Source organism: Hibiscus syriacus, unplaced genomic scaffold, assembly GCF_006381635.1.
Source record: "Hibiscus syriacus cultivar Baekdansim isolate YM2019G1 unplaced genomic scaffold, ASM638163v2 tig00110469_pilon, whole genome shotgun sequence".
NCBI lineage: Eukaryota > Viridiplantae > Streptophyta > Magnoliopsida > Malvales > Malvaceae > Hibiscus > Hibiscus syriacus.
The window spans coordinates 1404998-1425701 of NW_024062751.1; the positions used below are offsets into that span (position 1 = coordinate 1404998).

The 20704-nt window shown below is 33.3% G+C and overlaps 2 pseudogenes; both read right to left on the minus strand.

Annotated features, from left to right (window-relative positions):
- Positions 1-2272: 2272 nt before the first annotated feature.
- LOC120127619 lies at positions 2273-3956 on the minus strand (annotated as a pseudogene).
- Positions 3957-7884: 3928 nt separating this feature from the next.
- On the minus strand, positions 7885-10360 carry LOC120127618 (annotated as a pseudogene).
- Positions 10361-20704: the final 10344 nt, after the last annotated feature.

Consider the following 20704-nt stretch of genomic DNA (forward strand, 5'->3'; position numbering starts at 1 on the left):
ATACTTTCTAGTTTTTAATACAATTTCCGGATCAAGAATCTGATTCCTACCAAAATATCATTTTTAGGGGTGAACTATTCATTTGTGAGTCAAAACACCTATTTTTTGGAAATACACTTTTAAAATTTTTAAATTTTATATTTTAAATTTTATACTTTAAATTTTATATTTTGACCACTAAAGTTTTAAAATTTATATTTTGGTCACTAACCAAAATTTTGAGGTGTTACAAGGCCCCCTCGAACTCCCAAGATTCAGAACAACTATTCCTAGCCGAGACTGAAGCTGGCCACAGAGCCAGGTGGTGGAACCCAAAGCCATTCCCCAAACTGATAACTGGCATCAAGAACAGTGGGAGCCGACCAATCAACCCACAGTGAAATAGAATTTCGGAAGACGTTCATACTTCAGAAGACACAAACGCGGTTTCCCATCAGGATGCCGATCAACAGCCACGCAACGACGAAGGGGTTCTCTAAAGTTGATGGTCACACGAACTCTTAAATAGGAGCCCATCCGGCCAGCCCCGGACGTAGATCAACAGCAAGTGGAGTCCCCAGTTTATTGCCAATATCTGTCCCCATTTTCTCTGACATATCCCAAAGGTACATCATAGACTAGCACCCAAATTGGCAGCTTCGAGAAATCGTAGTCTGTCAGACTACACTAAGGATCAAAGGAAGCTAATGCAAGCAAGTCACCATTGAAGGACAAAGGACATCGATCTATAACATAATCATGTGCCTCCGCAGACAAAAAGGAGAACATGAAATGCCTCTCACTTAGTGAAGTAATAGATAAGATCCGAGAAGGCCCCCTTTACTTCGAAATACACGACCAACCGCGTCAGCATCAACAGGTCCAGGGGAGAATAAACAACCAATCATTGTGAATTTAGAGTGAGCCGTCATGGTCAATGGCGGATCCAGAAATATTTTTCAGGTGGGCACATGTATTAATAACAAAAAATTCAAATAAAATTTTAGGTGGACACGTTTAGTAAAATAAACTACTAACATGTAGTAATTCAGATTCCAGAATAGACACCTTTAATAAAATGAACAACTAACATAAAAAAAATTAGGTTTCAGTGCCCACCCTGAGTTAAACATACATCCGCCGGTGGTCATGGGAGTACTTGATGAACCAACGGGGTGAACATCACTCACTTCCTCAACAGTAAATTTAAGCTTAGAAAGAAAGGAGTTAGCTTCATCTGCCATGTTACTTAGCAAAGAACAAATATGGTATGAAGGAAAATCCAAACCAAGAAAGTAAATCTGAGATGCCAGAGAGCAAAAGTGCAGAAGATTAGTACTGTGGAGCGGTTGGGGATTAATAATAACGTGCCTAAGGGAAAACCGCAGCATGAGCCATCCCCATAACCCACGTTTCAATAACCAACCCCGGAAATGAGCACGTGAGATAGGAACTACTCCCAACCGTCCACCAAAAGTAACCATGGTAACCATCCCCCAGGCAGCAGAAAAATTGACTAGAAAGATCCCGACAGGAAAGTGTGTCGGAATAAGATGGCAGGAGACACCAGAGCACAGTTCCCAAGGAAATAGAAGTGAGATGGCAGGGATAATGACACGTTTATAACTACAATAACGTGGGTATTGGTGATAGCGCAGCAGTCAGATGAAGGGAAATACCGAAATAAATGAGGAACATGAACCAGAATGTTGAAACCAGAACCAAAACTTGCACCATAAGACGAAATTCGTCGCTGATAGCCGCAAAACTCCCCCACTGGAGGAGAGCCGAGAGGAAAATTAGATAACCGCATCAGAGCGCTTTTTTTTATATCTAAATGAATCTCATAATACAAATCGATTTTTCTTTGAAATATAATAAATTTTATTTTGAATTAAATAAATAATTCAAAGATTTTAAAGATGTGGATGAAATCTTTTAGTTAGATAAAAAAATTAGGAAGTTTTAAATTTTAAAGAAATTTTAATAGTTCAAATTTCTTATTCAAATCTATTTTTTCTTTAAATTTCCCTTAAATATTTTTATTTAACTCACATGATCCTATTCTAAAATAAAAATATATAAATTTAAAATATCATTTTATTTAATTTTAATATATATATATTTTTATTAAATATTATTTTATTTAATTCACATGATCATATATTTTACAAGGCTTCCGTAATCTTATTATATGTATGTTGCCATCTAATGTTGAAACGTTGATACATACACGCATATTATCACACTAATTTGACAACAAAGTTACTGGGAGATGCTATACGGAACAGAGCACATTAAAGCATATTCAAATCCCAATTGCTTCATAGCCATCTTCTCCCTCACGTTTAAGTCGATAAAGAACCACGAAGATGATTGCAGCAACCACACCGATCAAAGCTACCGCAGCCCAAATGATTGTTGACAGCAACATGCCATCCTGTGTCTGCATCGGATGATCGTTTCATCAGAAAACATCGTAGCTTCAATCGATGTTGTTAATAATCATGTAGCCTCTTTGAAACGTATTTGTGACTAATGAATATAATCTGGTTAGATTATTGGATTTTCTTCATCAATGTTTACCAGTTGAGAGTTGCAAACTTACCCGAACAACAGCGTGCAACATGAGCATCGGCTTGGGCAGTTGGTCTGCAACCATAATGTAGAAATTCCCCATGACTCCGGTATGATGTCTGATACTACTGTAATTCGACTCCAAAATCAATGTCTCCCCTTTCGATATCTCTATGGCTCCTGGTTGAGGATAGCAGGTGGTCATTCTTCCTCCCTCCCGTAAATCGGTAACGAAGAACACATAACTTGGCCATCCTGAATTCACCAAAATGCATACAGGCAAAGCTCCATCATCAGATTTACATACATGTAAATATCGACATAAATACCTCTCTATAGAGAGCAGAACCGGTGCCCCCTGAATGCTGGTGTGCCATACCATATACGAGATAACCACCAAATGGCATGTCAAGGCTTATCCTTCTGTTGTCAACGCATCCATCACCAGCCAATCCGGTCGCATGGCAAGGTTCAATGTCATATTCGACCTGCATCAAAGATATTTAATGACAAAAAATAAATTTTGCTGAGCAGGTAAACAATTCATCTACCATGCACTGGTGCTCTGCATCAATCCCAGTTGAATTAGGGGTCCTTTTCCAGGTATCCGTGACGTCGAATATATAAACTTGAACCGGCAAGACGTAGCTATCCATATCAACCCACTTCACTGTGTATTGAAGGTAAAGCATTCTTCGAACACCCTCGAATCCTTGTTTCACCTTGCATTGCGTGTGATCGTAACAACATGACAAACCCCCTTTGTAGTCTGGCCTTAGAGGTCTTCCATATTCATCGACCGTAACATTATATAGATCACAACGGCATTCGGTACATCCCAACTTGTCTTCCACGCCCCTTGTATCGATCGCATGAATGTTAAGCATCCATTGTTCCTCAAACCCGGAAGGAATCTCAGCAGGATTGCCAAATTCTATTCCATATGGATCGGGAATATTAGTTGCAGTTTTCCGTGTCTCAGACCCAAGGCCAAAGAACTGAAAAATATTCTGACAATCCCACTGTTTCTCCCAGAAATGTAATCCGAGCTGTTAAGTATTGCAGGATCATCAAACCCTGATATTTCGACGCCTTTACGAACAAAGTATTTCTGAGCAACCCAATGATGCAGAAACGTATGGTGCAGCGGAACAGGATCCCCTGCCTCATCGATCACTTCTGCATCAAAACTTTTCACGGCAATATGACCTCTCGGAAAGTCGACGTTGAAATAGAACCTACTCTCCACCGATCCCGGTCCGAGCACAAACTTAGGCGACAGAAAAACAGCAGTGTTTACCTTATTTCCATTTCCCCAAAAGGCTTGTGAATATGGTAAACTCAGTGTCACCAAAATTCCAACCAAAGCAACCATCCTTGATTGGAACTTTCCATTTCCCTGTGATTTGAAAAACCTGAGTCAAACCATATAATCTCTTCTTAGCTAACTATGGTTCATGGATTAACTCAAAAAGTAGGGATTAAGAACCAAAACAAGAAACAAAACACAGCTTCTGATATTCAGAAAAGAAGAGGAAATCCACCAAACGCACCTTAACGTTGTGAGATTACTGGCCGGCCCCCTCGTCCACTCTCCTGATGGCTGACTGGCACAAAATCTACACGCCTTTTATGGTAGAGTTGAGTATTCATATTGATTAGGTTGGAGAAAAAGACAGAGAACACGCACAACTTGCATTTGAAGATCATAATCCATCACTTCTATGTGAATTTCAATGGATATGGCCCAAGGGAAAACAGTGCTGACGCCTGACGCTTCCCTCTCTACAATGATTTTATTTTTTTTATAATATTTTTCACTATCTGATTATGTGGAGAAAATGACTTGTTGTGTATTAAGCAAATGGCGGTATCCATTGACGAGACTATATTAGCAAACTACAAACGGCAAGAGATCATGTTACTCGTTAGTCAATAACTAAGCAGAAAGAAGATATTAAATTATACCATATGTCACTATATTATGGTTAAGTTTAGGGTAAATTATACCACTGGTCACTTAACTATAGCCTATTTTCATTTTGACCACCATTTTTTTTATTTTTGTCAATCGAGTCACCTAACTATTTAAATGCATTCAATCAGACCACTTGACGTTAACAGTTAACGGACGTTACGGTTAGTAAAATTAGTATAATTACATATTTGGTCACTCTTACTTATATATTCTATCAATTTGATCTTAATTTTAATAAATTAAAATAAAATTAATGTTCTAATCAGATTGTGACACTTATCACATGAATGGAGGATATTTTTTAATTTTAATTATTTTATTTTTCACCCAATCAAATGGTATAGACAAGGGAATGGTGGAATTGGAATCAGAGCTAAGCAGGTTATAAATCACACTCCTCAGCCACTATGCTAGAACCAATGCTTTAATGTAAGTTATCGAATTTAAGTTACATATTGTAATAAAATGACAAAAAAAGAAAGATCAAAATAATAATTTTAATATTTTTTTTATAATATCATGTATATATTTTTAACTCGAATTATTTTTATAAATAATTATATGAAATTGTTTGATAAAGTAAACATCATTAAATTAAAATTTTTAACTTAAGTGATAATTTTAATAATTATATATATATATATATATCAATTTATTTTTATTAAAAATTTATGAAATTATTTAAAAATAAATTATTTGATAAAGTTAACAATAATTTATATATATAATCATCAATTTAAATTGTTTAACTTAATTAATACTTTTAAACTTTTTATTAATAATTTCATATATATATTTTAACTCAAAATTATTTTTTAAAAAAAACTTAAATTGTTTGATAAATTTAACGACAGTTTATATATATATATATAATCATTAAATTAATTTTTTTAATTTAAGTAATAAATTTAAAATTTTATTAATTATTTCATTTTTTTAACTTATTTTATTTTTATTTAGAATATATGAAATTATTTTAAAAAAACTGACATTGATTTATATATATATATATATATATATTAAATTATTTTAAAAATTTTAAAATTATTATTAAAGTGCGTGCTGCATTTGTTACGATATGTATAATAAGTGTTGCATCTTGGAACCAGGCAATGTGTGTAGTCTAGTGGTTGGGCTTTCGTTTTGAGCCCACTATTCCCTGATTCGATTCCCACCCTCCCCATTTGAGTGAATTTTTCTTCTATCGTTAATTTTCCACCCAATCTCACAGTAACACGCCATTTTATTGAATGAAAAATAAAATAATTAAATTTTAAAAAATTCTTCATTCATGTTGTGACACATGTCACAATTTGATTAGAAGATTAATTTTAATTTAATTTATTAAATTTAAGACTCAATTAATAGAATATACAAGTAAGAGATACCAAATATGTAATTATATCAGTTTTACTAACTGCGACATGAACATTTCCGTTAACAGTCAACATTAAGTAACCTGATTAAATACATTTAAAAAGTTGGGTGACTCGATTAACAAAAATTCAAAAATAATGCTTAAAATGAAAAGAGATTATAGTCCTTTAAGTTTATTACAAAATAGTATTTCAAAAAGTCATAATCGGGTCACATTGTAACAATTATATTATTTTATTGTTAAACGTGTAGCACATGTTATTTTTTCAGTTACAATCAGATCTCTAAAATATAACTAAACAATAATGTTTGTTATATACTTAACAGAAAAATGATATGATTATTGTAATCAATAAATAAAGTTATGGCTTAGTTATAAACTTTCTCATAACAAAATGACTTGTATTTTAATTTACCCAAAAGAAAAAGGTTCAACATCGCAACACGTGAGTATTAAAATTTAAATTGTTTTTAGTTAGTTAGTTATTTTATTGATAGTGTTTATTTTAAAATTGAATTTATGCCATCCTATTCAAAAGGTTTGTATTGTTAATATATGTGAGTATTCTCTCAAAAATATTTATAAATTTAAAATTATATAATTTATTTCTAAATCGTACTAATAGTATTTGATTGTGTCATTTATTTTTTATGTGATTGTTTTTTTTTTTTAAATAGAAGTTGTGTATGCATTCGAAAGAAGGGACAGATTATAATTAAAAGAAAGAGTCTCGTTAAAAGACATTTCTAAAACCTAATAAAGGAAAAAGAGTGCAACTTCCGAGGTCAAAACATAGCATCAAGTTCGATGAACGAAACCACTAAATAAAACCCAACGACACAACTACACTGCACATAGCTAACACCTTAAAGTCTTGCTGTCCTACAAATGCAAAACCATAAAACCAGGAACTAGCTCAGACACTCTTTGTTGCAAAGTAACACATCCCAAGAACCAAAACCAAACAACATTCCAGAAGAACCAGTCTCTGAAAACTACGCCATTGACCTCCAGCAACTAAAACCAAAGAGACGAGAGAACTAGACTCTTCATGACCGATATGGAGGAACTTAAACGATTCAAGTGACCTCCCCAAACAACACGCAAAGAAACATTTTGAATGATCTGCCCAAGTGTACTCTAATCCCACCACACAAAAAAATGCAGTAACACCCTCCGTCTTCAACTCCACACGGCGCTGAACAAAGCAGGAACACAATGGCACAAAACCTGCTACCATACAGTACATCCAGGAACACTCTCGACACGACGTACTAAAACAACTCTCTCTTAAAGTTCGATGAAAGATCCGGGGCTACGAATAAAATCCTGAACAGAAGGCACTAATTCTGGCCACTTACGATTTGCCCACACTACAATTCTTAACACTGCCAACTCAAAAATTCTCTCTTCAGTACATGGGCTTCCTTTGAATATGGCTTCCTTTCCTTCTGCATATATGGCTTCATTTATGTGATTGTTAAACGACATAAGATTGATAGTGTCTTACTACAGATTAAATTTATGTCAGTTATTTTTAATTTTAATTAAATAAATTTTTTAATGGTCTAAAATGATTATAAAATAGTATACGTTCATAATATCTCTTAACTATTGATAACACGTTCTGCATATATAACTTTTTAAACTTGAGACTTCTATAAAAGAATAATAGTGTCTTTAACTATTAAAGTTGCTTGATGATTCAATTAAATAAAACCTAAAAGTACAACATGTCATTATAAAATGAAATTTATAAAATTTAAGGTAGGTTTTAGTGATAAAAATGTATATTTTCATATAAATAAAAGAATATATAAAGTTATAAACATTTTAAAAATATTAAAAATAAAATTATATATAAAACTATATTTAATTTGAAACTGACCATAATGATCACAACAATAATATTAATAATTATCATGACTGTGACTCAACTGGAAACGCGACTAACTATAATTTAAATTCTTGGTTAGTATAGAAACCCAAGAACCCTACGCCATCAGCATGGCCTCATCAACATTATTCAAAACTAGCTGTGCTAATACCTTGCATATTTTATCTACCAAAATGGCTTCCATAATCTATTATATCATATAAATATATATATCTCGCTAATTTGACAACAAAGCTACTGCATTACTCGAATTCCTAGATGCAATACGGGCCATTGCTCATTAAAGCACATTCACATCCCAATTGCTTCATAGCCATCTTCGCCCCCGTGCTTAAATCGATGACGAATGGCGACGGCGATAACAGCTACCGCACCGATCATAGCTACCACCGCCCAAAGGATTGTTATCGGCGTAATACTATCCTGTATCTGCAACAGATGAATGACTTATGAAGAACATCCTAGGTTTAATCGAAGTTGCTAAGAATCGAGAAGCCTCCTTGCAACGAAATCGTACAGCAAGTTGCCTAACATTCGTAAGAAAACATAGTTGTGAATTATGAATAATCATTTGAGAGTTGGAATCTTACTTGAATAACAGTCTGCAGGGTGTGCATTGGCTTGGGCAGTTGGTCTGCAACATAAATGTAGAACAGCCCCATGACTCCGGTATGATGTCTGATACTACTGTAATTAGACTCCAAAATCAAAGTCTCCCCTCGAGATATCTCGATTGCTCCCGGTTGAGGATAGCAGGTGGTCATTCCTACAATGTAACCGGCTTCGTTTCCGGCTTCTTCTCCCTCCCCGTAAGTCGGTAATGAAGAACACATAAGTTGGCCATCCTGAATTCACCAAAATGCATACAGGCAAAGCTAATCATCATCAGATTGCATATATACATACATGCATTCATGCAAACATACATACCTCTCTATAGAGAGCAGAACCGGTGCCCCCTGAATGTTGGTGTGCTACGCCATATACGAGATAACCACCAAATGGCATGTCAAGGCTTATCCTTTTGTTGTCGTTGCATCTGTCGTCAGCCAATCCGGTCGAATGGCAAGGTTCAATATCATATTCGACCTGCATCAAAGATATTCAATGATAATATTTGGTAAGAAATTCAATTTGACAGAATATAAATTCAGTTTCAGCACATAGACGATTATCTACCTTGCACTGGTGCTCTGCATTAATCCCGGTTGAACTTGGGGTCCTTTTCCAAGTATCAGTAATGTCAAATATATAAATTTTAACAGGAAAGACAGAGCTATCCATATCAACCCACTTCACAGTGTATCGAAGGTAAAGTGTTCTTCGAACACCCTCGAATCCCTGTTTCACCTTGCATTGCATGTGATCGTAACAACATAACAAACCCCCTTTGTAGTCTGGCCTCAGAGGTCTTCCATATTCATCGACCGTAACGTTGTACAGATCACAACGGCATTCGGTACATCCCAACTTGTCCTCCACACCCCTTGTATCTATTGCGTGAATGTTAAGCATCCATTGCTCCTCAAACCCTGAAGGGATCTCAGCAGGATTACCTACTTCTATTCCGTATGGATCGGGAATATGAGTTGCAGTTTTCCGTGTCTCTGACCCGAGGCCAAAGTACTGGACAACCGAGTCATCCTGACAAATCCCACTGTTTCTCCCGGAAAATATAATCCGACTTGTTAAGTTTAGCATGATCATCAAACTCCGATATTTCGACGCCTTTACGAACAAAGTACCTAGCAACAACCCAATGATGCAGATACGTCTCGTGCAGCGGAACAGGATTCCCGGCCTCATCGATCACTTCTGCATTGAAACTTTTCAAGGCGATATGACCTTTCGGGAAGTCGACATTGTAATAGAACCTATTCTCCACCGATCCCGGTCCGAGCACGAACGCAGGTGATAGAAAAACTGCAGTGTTTATCTTATTTCCATTTCCCCCAAAAGCTTGTGAATATGGTAAACTCGGTGTCACTAAAATCATAACCAAAAGCCACCATGCATCATTGTTATTTGCCATTCCCTGTCATTCGAACAACTTGAGTCAACCAAAATAATCTCTTCTACGCTAACAGTATATATTTCACGGATTAGAACACAGAAAGTAAGTAGAATAATAAAAGAGTTGGCCCCTCATGGGATGGAATAAATTATCAGAAAACTGATTAAGACTATGTATGAACAATATAGTCTGAGAAAATGAAACTCCTTGACGAAAGGATACTTGATGAAGATATAAAAAACTATTCAATCTTGATCAGAAAAAGGAAAATCCCAAAGATTTTAGCCAACTACAAGTGCAATCTGGGGAGGAAAAATAGAGTCTGGCAATAATCAAATCCATGGATGAAAGCAGTCCAAATGAAAAGAAAAATAACCCAAAGAACCAAAAAAAAAAACAGCTTCTAATCTTCAGAAAAGAAAAGGGAAGAACAAAGGATATGAACACTAAACGTACCTAAACGTTCTGAGATTACTTCTTGTCTGGAAAGCCCCACTATCTTGATTTGCACAGATCTCACACGCTTTTATAGTAGAATATATACCATATGTGCATATTAATATTATATAGGAGACAGGCAGACAGAGAGTGCATATAACATTTTGCCACGTGTTCTTCTGCGTTCATAGTCAATTACTTCTATGTGAACATTAATATGAATGTGGTCTATGACTCTGTGGGGGTGGGAATGGGAATTTCGCCGTAATTTAAAAGTAGATAAATACGAGGATAAAGCGTTTTGGGTAACAATAAAAAAATGCAGACATAAGCGGTGACGTTAGTTCACAACGACTTTTATTTCAAGTTTGCGTGGATAAAAAGACGTTGTGTGTGGAAGCAAACGGCTGTATCCATTGCCCAAGAAAGAAAAAAAAAAGACTACTACTTCCTTGATTTTATGAGTAAATTACACACACTGAATTTTATTTTTTTTATTTCACTTATCATACTTTTAATTTTTTTAATTTGCTCACTAAACTTTATACATTGAACATTTTTTGTCACTCGATCATTTAATCCGTAATAGCTGACTAACATAAAATATTTTAATATTAAGATGGCCACATCAGATTGACCACAGGATATGTGAACAAACAATTAAATAGTTTCTTAGGTCAATATAAACATTTGGGATCAAAATCCCTAACCCTAAATATGAAAAAGGAAGAGAGGTTGAATGAGATGGAACCAAAGTCTGAAAACTCCATTCTGATATGCAGGTGTAGAATTATTGCGATCTTAAAGACGACATGGTCGGACGATAATACTGGAAGATGATTTTCGGTTGTAGTAACATGGGAATATGTGGCACAAGGCTTACAATATTTTTCAATGGTATAACCCACCAATAGATCCACGTTTGAAGTCGATTATGGTTGGTCTTCTCAGAAAAATTAGGGCACTTAAAAAGAAAAGAAGAAATGAAAGAATTCTTTGGATTTTTTGCTTTGGTATGTTTGGTTTTGCTTACTTGCATTTTATGTGGATGATTTTTGGGTATTAAACGTTGAAGATGGAATAGGTTATTAATCGACAGGTGTGGAAGGTTGCTGATAATTTTTGAAATGGCGTTGAAGGTTGAAGATGTTGTTTGAGTGGCATTTGAAGATGTAGGTCAAATTGTGTACTGTACAAGTCTTTGTAATTAGTATTTTGTTAAGTAGTATGAAATGTTAAGGTATTTATGAAATGTTAAATTGTTTTGCAAATGAAGATGCAAATGTATTGGTTGCTTTGCAAAATTTGTTGGTTCTTATTGGATGTTTTGTAAATGTGTAGGTTTTTTATTTATACATTTTTTAGATAGATGATTTATAAGAATGAATCATAAAATTGAATTCATAAGAACAATCATTAAACAAAATAATTATCCTTGCATTAAATAATTTTCATATGTTCTTACATATCCAAATAAGAGGGAAAAATGGGAGAAGCTCTAAGGACATTCAAACTACAACTTTTGCCATTTCAACTTAACTTTGTGAAGGTAATGTTTGACAAAAAATGACCAACCATAAAATAAGTTTAACATGCAAAATACATCTCCCATAACAAAAAGTTACACCAAATGACACAATTGCCAATTCACATAATGGTTATAACAAAATGCACAAAGTCGTTGACAAAATATTTGTAGTTCATCTTCATTTTCACCTGAGTCTCTTTGAAGTAGGATCTTGTGGCTGAAGTTGAGGTTGGATGGCAGAGCTTTGATAAGAGAGAATCATCCACCTAACTGTATTCACTGAACCTTGTGTTTTCTAGCTCTTTTGATGGTGTTGGGTGAGACCTTGTGGATCGGACATTACTGGTCTCCTAATCTACAAAGTAAAAAACCATTGCATTTTATTACACCCATATAGAATCCTTCCATGCATATGAAATAATCAATTTTTGACACTTACAGGTAGTTTAGATTTACCAAATTGTGTTTGGGATTGAAGTTGTATGGCAGAGCTATGCTGAGAGGGCATCACCCACATGACTATGTTACTTGAGGGTTGTCTTGTAATATCTTCAATACCGGATTAGTGACTAAATTGTAAAATTTCAGAATTTGGTGATAAAAGTAGAATAGTTGATTAGCTCAATGATTTATATGGAGATTTCCTAAAAGTTATTAGTAATTATTAAAAGAATTAAAGGGTAAAATGGTCATTTAACCTAGAAATGAATAAGATAATGATATATATAGGGATAAGGTTGAGAGATTTCTCCAGAAATCTATTTACTCTTCATCTTAAAGTTAGATGAAAGATCGGGGGCTACGAATAAAATCCTGAACAGAAGGCACTAACTCTGGCCACTTACAATTTGCCCACACTCCAATTCTTAACACTGCCAATTCAAAATTTCTCTCTTCAATACATGGGCTTCCTTTGAATATGGCTTCATTTCCTTCTGCATATATGGCTTCATTTATGTGATTGTTAAACGACATAAGATTGATAGTGTCTTATTACAGTTTAAATTTGTCAGTTATTTTTTTAATTAAATAAATTATTTTAATAGTATAAAATAATTATAAAGTAGTATACGTTCATAAAATCTCTTAGTTATTGACAACACACGTTCTGTATATATAACTTCACTTTTAAAAAAGTATAATAGTGTCTTTAATTATTAAAGTTGCTTGATGATTCAATTAAATAAAACCTAAAAGTACACCATGTCATTATAAAATGAAATTTATACCATATGTGCATATTAATATTATATAGGAGACAGGCAGACAGAGAGTGCATATAAGATTTTGCCACGTGTTCTTCTGTGTTCATAGTCAATTACTTCTATGTGGACGTTAATATGAATGTGGTCTATGACTCTGTGGGGTGGGAATGGGAATTTCGCCGTAATTTAAAAGTAGATAAATACGAGGATAAAGCGTTTTGGGTAACAATAAAAAAATGCAGACACAAGCGGCGACGTTAGTTGACAACGAGTTTTATTTTTGCGTGTCAAAGTTTGCGTGGATAAAAAGACGTTGTGTGGAAGTAAACGGCTGTATCCATTGACCAAACAATAAAAAAGATAATTAAGATGTGTTTGGAAGAGGGAATGTAAGATTCTTATAGTAATGAAATCCACATTCCTCTGTTTGGTTGAATGAGAATGTCATTCCTGGTAATCTTACATTATCAATAGTAAATTTTTTGGGGTATATTACCGGGAATGTCATTACCTATATTTCCTTAGGTATTATTGGATTACCAACGTTTTGTATTAAAATGCCCTTATTTTTTTCTTTTAAAAATATACTTATTCTGTCATTAAATAATAAAAATTCTACGAATGTTGAATACAAATTTATCCTTAAACTATTTTAGATTTATAAAAAAAAATCTATAATTAAAAATTTTATATGAAGTTCAGGGGTTAAAAAAATTTTACCCTTTCATTAAACCTTTTTATATTTTCAATTTTGTAAAAAAATATATAAATTTTATGAATTTAAATTTTTTAAAGAAAATATATAAATATTTTTAACTTGTTAAAAAATAAATATATAATAAGGACAATTTGGTTAAATATATTTTACAATAATCTTTTATTCCTTTAACCAAACACTGTAATCTTACATTCCTGCTAAACCAACCAAACACAAAATACAACATTCCCAGTAATCATATTCTCTGGTAATCTTTTATTCCCATTGATAATCTTACATTCCGTGAACCAAACGCACTCTTACTTCCTTGTTTTTATCAGTAAATTACATGCTTACTCATTGAATTTTATTTTTTCTTTTATTTCACTTATCATATTTTTAATTTTTTCAATTTGGTCACTAAACTTTATACATTGAACATATTTTGTCACTCGATCGTTTAATCTGTAATGGTTAGCTAACATTAAATATTTTAATACTAAGATGGCCACATCAGATTGACCACATAGAATATGTGAACAAACAATTAAATAGTTTCTTGGGTCAATATAAACATTTGGGGTTAAAATCCCAAACCCTAAACGTGAAAAAAGAAGAGAGATTGAATGAGATGGAACCAAAGTTTGAAAACTTCATTCCGATATGCAGGTGTAGAATTCTTGCGATCTTAAAGACGGCATGGTCAGATGACGATACTGGAAGATGGTTTTTCGATTGTAGAAATTATGGGAATAAGTGGCACAAGGCTTGCAATTTTTTTCAATGGTATAACCCACCAATAGATCCACTTTTGAAGTCGATTATGGCTGGCCTTCTTAGAAAAATTAGGGCACTTGGAAAGAAAAGAAGAATTGAAAGAATTCTTTGGATTTTTTGCTTTGGTATGTTCGGTTTTGCTTACTTACATCTTCTGTGGATGATTTATGGGTCAATATAACCAGTTGCTTGTAATGGTTCATCAGAATCATTTCTTCTGTTCTTCTGAGGTCTTCCAGGAGGTCTTCTGATGATCGGTGGTAAGATGGGTTCATTTGTGTTGCATTGATCCCATTGCTTTGGACCTCTAATCGGTTGAACTATGTTTGTTTAAGTAGTAACTACTAACATAAGACTCAGGCCTCTCTTAATTCCTTAAGATAACACATACAATATGTATACAAGGAATACCTGCATTGATCTCATTTCAGTAAAGACAAGTGATGTATATAAGTAAATGTATTTTACCTTGAAGATCCTACTTTCTACAGCTGCATGAATGTGATTCTAAGTCTACAACATGTTGATCTTCATGTCCAGCAGAGACCTCCCACTTATGTCCTCCTACATGTTTAGGGGAACACCTGACAGTATGTAAAAAAGTAAACAACCAATGCATTTGCAGTCCACAACACTTGTATAATTTTCAAACACATTCAGTAAACACTAAATTTAAACAGTAAACACATTTGTAAAGACAAAACATAAACATGCAACAATAAACAAAGTGAAAATTTTAAACAGAAAATAATAAATTACCTCATAGACTGCAATATAACAGTATCAACCTTCTTTTGAATTTTGGTACAAAGTTGACCATTAATCTTCTCAGCTGCTTCTTTCTTAGTTGCAATTCTTTGCATGATCTCTGATCTAATCATCTCTACCATGGCCAGAATTTACTTGTCCCTTGCTTCCAATATCATCTTAACAAGAAAAAAAACATAATTAATGGGGATTATGTTCCATTTGTTAACAAACAGAAAGAAAAACAGGTAAATAATAATTTTACCTTGTTAAAACTTTCATACAAGTTGTTAAGGAACATGTCAGGCTTGCACCTTGTTGAAAAATGAGACTTTGACCATTGTGTAGGGTCCTTATTTTTTAGCCAATCATAAGCATCTCCTAACATTGATCTCATTTTAGTAATTGCATCAGTGGAATGTTTCTTGTATGTTGCCCTTATTGCTTTCCATAGTTGATCTTTTAATGCCTTTCATTGGTTGTTCCTCTTTGACTTGAAGTTGGAATTTAAATGTCTCACACATGTTCTGTGCTCTCTATTAAGAAACAGTTCTGAAATTTCCTCAACCAAATCCTATAAGCACTAATTAATAAATCATTAATAAAGTAAATGACATACACAAATTTGAAATTAATAGAAAATTAAATTATTTACCTTCTGTTTATCTGACATGAATGTATAGTGATGAGAGTTTGTAAGCTCCAGGTCTACTTCAATAAGTTGTAAAACCAAGTCCAAGAGGAATGGTTTTCACTCTTAACTGCATCATAAGCTAATGGATAGATGCAATCATTTGCATCAACCCCAACTGTTGTCAGTAGATAACCTTTATGATTGTCCTTCAAAAAACAACCATCAAGACTAAAGATTGGTATGCATCATGCTTTGAAGGCATCCTTGCAGGCTTGAAGACAAATGTACATCCTAACAAAGACTTTATTATCTAGATGGCATACAATTGTTGTCCTATGGTTTGTACTTCTCAATTCAGCAAGATAATCATATATCCTTGCATATTGGTCATCTTGATTTTCATGGATCATCTTCAAATATGCTTATTTTGCTCTACTGCATTTAAAGAGTGGTACATCAAGGATGTGATCATTTGTCACATCTTGTTTTAAGGAACTAATGGAGTAATTTGGGTCAACCATAAATTTCTCAATGTATTCCTTAACTAACTACTTATAAGTACAATTCTTGTTCTTCATTTCTCTAATACAAGTATGCTATCCAAAATATGTCTTAATCTACCAAGTTGTGTCACTCTCATATTTGGTATTCACTCTCGATGCCCAAATCATCCATGGGCAATCATTCGTATACATAGTCGAGAGTATTCTAGAATCATTTACCCTAACCATCGCATTGTACCTATTTTTCACTCCATATTATCTCACTGCAGCTTTAATGACTTTTTGGTTAAGAAATGACATATCTTTCCTAAACTGGGGATTTTCTAAGTCAACCCCACTATTGAACTCAGGGAACCTTCTCCTATGACCCTCTATTTCAGAGTCACTTGCATTGTGCAATGACTCTGAACCCTTACTTTCATCTTTATTATTCACTCTCTCACCTTCATTGCCTACAGTAAATCCAGGTATATCCCTAGCAACTCCCACAGGGGCATCACACATTTCATACTCACTATCACCCAAGTCATTCTCACTATCCTCAAACAGATTATCATAACTTTCGCTCCCAGAGGTTTTATAACTTTCACTATTCTCAATCTTAGAAACATTTTTTCCAGCAGTTTCACCATCATCCAAATCATTCTCACCATTACTTTCAGTTTCAGGATTAGGTTGAACATTAACAGTGGATTCAATTTCAATTTCAGTATGTGTTTAATGTATGTGTTTCATGTATGTGTTCCAAGGCTTCTTCAATGTAAACATGAACATACTTATTTCTAGCCATATTACCTAACATACTTAACACATCATCATCAGTTTTCAGTGTATTTAGAGTTAATGCACCCCTGGTTTATGCCAATAAATTCTATATGGATTGAGATATCCTAACTCCTTAACCATATCAGAGATGACAAGCATAGATATAGACTCGGTCTCATACATATCAAATAAGGAAACTCTTTTACTAGTATATTCTACAATGGAGTGATAAGCATTAACAACATACCCACCATGGTGAACCACAACTGTGCGGTATTCTGAAGATGTGGTTGTGATATGAATAAAAAATTCATTAATTTAAAGATGTAGCCATTAATTTTATTAATTTAATGTGTATTTAAATATTTTATATGTTATACCCTAGAAAAAAGTAATAGCCAACAAAAATAATAAGGCACATGTGGCCCTAAAAATAATGTGGCCCTCATTCACTTTATCCAACCAAAAATCAGTAAACTATTGTCAAAAGCATGTGGTTCTACAAAATCAGTGCATATGTGGTATTCAGTAACAATAACCAACGCATACTAACCAACAAACTCATAGTTATCACCAACACATACCACAACAAAGCAACATATGTATATATTAGCAACACACATAAATTTCTAACAAAAAATTCGAACAACAGCAAATCAACACACATATATACCCTAATCTACTGTATCCAACATCATTTCATATATATTAATAGAATAATGTAAAACCCCCAAAACAGAATAAACAACCCTAACTTTTTAAAGTCACAATCGACATATATAAATAACAAGTTGGAACAACTCATCATATGTTATGCCAGCGGTTAGAACCCTCTTTTAAATGTGCCCGAAATTAAGCTTTGACTTGAAATAAATGGTTAGAGTCACCACCGATCATTTAAAAATAAGTTTTAGGTTGATCGGACACCATCTTACCCGATCTGCGTTTTACCATAAATGTGTCTGGCTCGGGAGTCGGTTACAGTCAATGAAGGATTAGCACCCTTGAACCGCCCTTTCGACACCAATTAAATTTTCGATTGTCTTTAATTGCGAAAAAATGAAATTAATTTTTTTTAAAAAAAAACTCGATTCAAATTACTTACTTTTGATTGATTGGAATTCCTCTAAAAAAAGAGTAAAAAAGAATGTTAGATCACAAAAACAAAAACAAATAAATAATATGAAAAAATATTTTTTAAATTAAATATACAATCAAGTTTAAAGAGAAAAAATAATGAAGAAACAATGAAGAAAATAAATTTTCAAAGAAATAAATAAAAAATAATAATGATAACAAGAGTAAAAAATGTTAAATTTCAAACAAAAAAAGGAAAAAAAGAAATAAAAAAACGTTTAGAAAAAATAATTTTATATTCAAAAAGGAAAAAATTCAAAAATTTTGAAAAAATAAATAGTTGAAAAAAATGAAAAGATTGAAAAAGTTGAAAAAAAAGGAAAAAGTGAAAAAAGTTGAAAAAAATAAATAAATATTAATGTTAAATTGAATAAATAAGATAAAAAAATAAATACACATATATATATATAATAAAAATGGAAACAAAAATAAAAAATATAAACAAATAAAAAAATATAAAAACAAATAAAAAAAGATAATATATATATATATAACAACGTAAAAAGAAATACAAAAAATTATTAAAATTAGAATAAAAGAAAATATATATATATAGTAAACAAATAAAAAATGTAAAGGATTAAATAATAATTAACAGAATACCCAACAGTAACTGAAATAAATTAATTATAAATATCATGGCCCAATTCAAAAATACACCATAAATAATAAAAGGATTAAATTAAAATAATCACAAAAAAATGTGGCCAAAGTCAAATGTTACAGAAATAGCATAACAAACAATAATGTAACTAAAATATAAGGATTGAAACTAAAATGCTCGAAATCAAATAAAGTGAAGTTTCATTAAATGACAATAATGAGGGTTTACAAGCTATGGTGGACCTAAATGGATATTTAACCAATGCTTGAAAATACGGTGAAAGTCCCTAGTGAAACGGCGTCGTTTCGATAGAGCGATATAAACCCAAAAAATGGTCATTTTCCATCTCATTCTCTCATTTATTTTCTGAAATTATTTTCATTTCAGAAAATGGGGAAGGAGAGAGAGTTTAAAACTCTCTCAACTTCCCTCATCGGAGAGAGGGAAAAACGACGGAGCCGCGGCGGAAAACGACAGCGTCGGTGATCGGAGGTAGCCAAAAGAACCTCAAAAAATTCCCTTCGATCTCCTCTACTCGAAACTCAACCTAGTTTTGTCTAGAAATCAACTTAGCCTCGTAGATCTAAGTTGTTACCTTCTAAAGACAAAGAAATTCCGGTGACCTTTTGGACTTCCTAATAATATTCCAGTTAAGGTATTTTCTCTCCTCTTTTTTTTTTTTTTTTGAATGGGTTCGAACACTGTATTTTTCTTTCCCAAATCCGTGCGTTCTCCCTTCGTTTCTCTTCTTCGTTTTTCTCCCCCTTTTTCCGTGGGTTATACATCGTTATTTATAGCTTAATAAAATGCTATTTTTAGTGAGATTATAGTTCTAATGGGACTCAAATGCTTCGGTTAAACGTTTTGACTTGGTTGTTTTCTTGTTGCCGATAAATCTGGGGATGAGTTGTGAAGAGTCATCGGCGGAAACAATGGAGAAGAGGCGTGTGGTTGTGGTCTTGCTTGTGGTGCAGGGGTGAAAAGCAAAGTGGGTTAGGGTTTTAAAACCCTAACCCGTTAAGATCCGGGCCGAACAGGTTCGCGGGTTGCAAGTCGAGTATGCTTCTGCTGGGCTATGCCTGGTCTTCTGGGCCGCTATTGTAATGGGTTTATTGGGTTGCACAAAACAAAGAAATTGTTTGTATTTGTAAAATAATAAAAATATAATATATGTGTATATACACTATACAATATATGTGTAATATTATATAGTATGAATATGCAATACATATATATTGTATAATGGACGAAATCGTGTGTCTACACCAGCAACACGCCCAAAACGCAACACGGGTCTTCTCATGACTCTGATATCTAACTCACGAACACCTTCACTTTGGAACCCACACAAAAACACAATTTTCTCTCAACTGATTTCACAAACCAGTCATCTAAACGCAGAAAACCTTACTACTCGTGCGAAGATTAAACCCTCAACTCATATCAGGGTAAATGATTTGGGAGAAAATTGGGAGAAAATTTGAAAAAGGTTTTTAGAACCACTGTCGTGCTTTAAGTAAATTGGGGTTAAACGAACAGTCATTTGGGTAATTTGATTTTACCTTTTTTTTTAATAATTTTAATTTATTTTATGACGTGTTAATTTTTTTCTCACGTGTTATAAACGATATTTTTAAACGCTTGAAAATCATTTAAATAATTCCACGTCAGCCAACCGTTACAGTTCGTTACATATTAAACGATCAAGTGACCAAAAACGTTTAATGTATAAAGTTAAGTTAGTAAATTGAAAAAAAAAATTAAAAGTAAAGTAAGTGAATTAGGAGAAAGAGTAAAGTTTAGCGAGTAAGTATAATTTACGCTTTTATTAAATCCTTCAACTTTT